Source organism: Lathyrus oleraceus, chromosome 6 (assembly GCF_024323335.1).
Source record: "Lathyrus oleraceus cultivar Zhongwan6 chromosome 6, CAAS_Psat_ZW6_1.0, whole genome shotgun sequence".
In the NCBI taxonomy this organism is placed as follows: domain Eukaryota; kingdom Viridiplantae; phylum Streptophyta; class Magnoliopsida; order Fabales; family Fabaceae; genus Lathyrus; species Lathyrus oleraceus.
Genome location: NC_066584.1, coordinates 111,310,094 through 111,310,673, shown reverse-complemented (window position 1 = coordinate 111,310,673; position 580 = coordinate 111,310,094). Strand labels below are relative to the sequence as shown.

At 41.7% G+C, this 580-nt stretch overlaps 1 non-coding gene across 1 annotated transcript; it reads left to right on the top strand.

Annotated features, from left to right (window-relative positions):
* Nucleotides 1-232: 232 nt before the first annotated feature.
* LOC127099269 (small nucleolar RNA R71) lies at nucleotides 233-339 on the top strand. Its single transcript, XR_007793794.1, has one exon. It is a non-coding gene; the product is annotated as a small nucleolar RNA R71 (small nucleolar RNA).
* The last annotated feature ends 241 nt before the right edge of the window (nucleotides 340-580 follow it).

Below are 580 nucleotides of genomic sequence, written 5' to 3'. Positions count from 1 at the left end.
TTGCATCATGTCTATAGAGCTTAGTTCATGCACTCCTCCTTGGGCTTCCTTCTTTTCAACTGTCGCTCGTTCGACTCCCCATGATTGATGGTTTTGAGCCATATCTTCGATGAGGGCACTAGTTTCAGGATAAGGTTTGTTCATCAGAGCACCGCCTGCGGCAGCGTCGATGGTCATCTTTGTGTTGTAATGAAGTCCATTATAGAAGGTTTGAATGATTAACCAATTTTCTAAACCATGATGTGGGCATGCTCGTAACAACTCTTTATATCTCTCCCAAGCTTCGAACAGCGATTCTCCTCGGCTTTGGGTAAATCTAGTTATATGGTTTCGAAGAACGGAGGTCTTACTCGGGGGAAAATATCTAGCAAGAAAAACTCTTCTAAGGTTATCCCAAGTCGTAATGGAATTGGGTGGAAGAGAATTTAACCATGACATGGCTTTATCTCTGAGGGAAAAAGGAAATAATCTTAAACGTATTGCCTCAGGAGAAGCTCCATTGGTTTTAAAAGTATCTGCTAATTGAAGAAATATTTTTAAATGTTGGTTAGGGTTCTCGGTAGCGAGATCCGCGAACTGT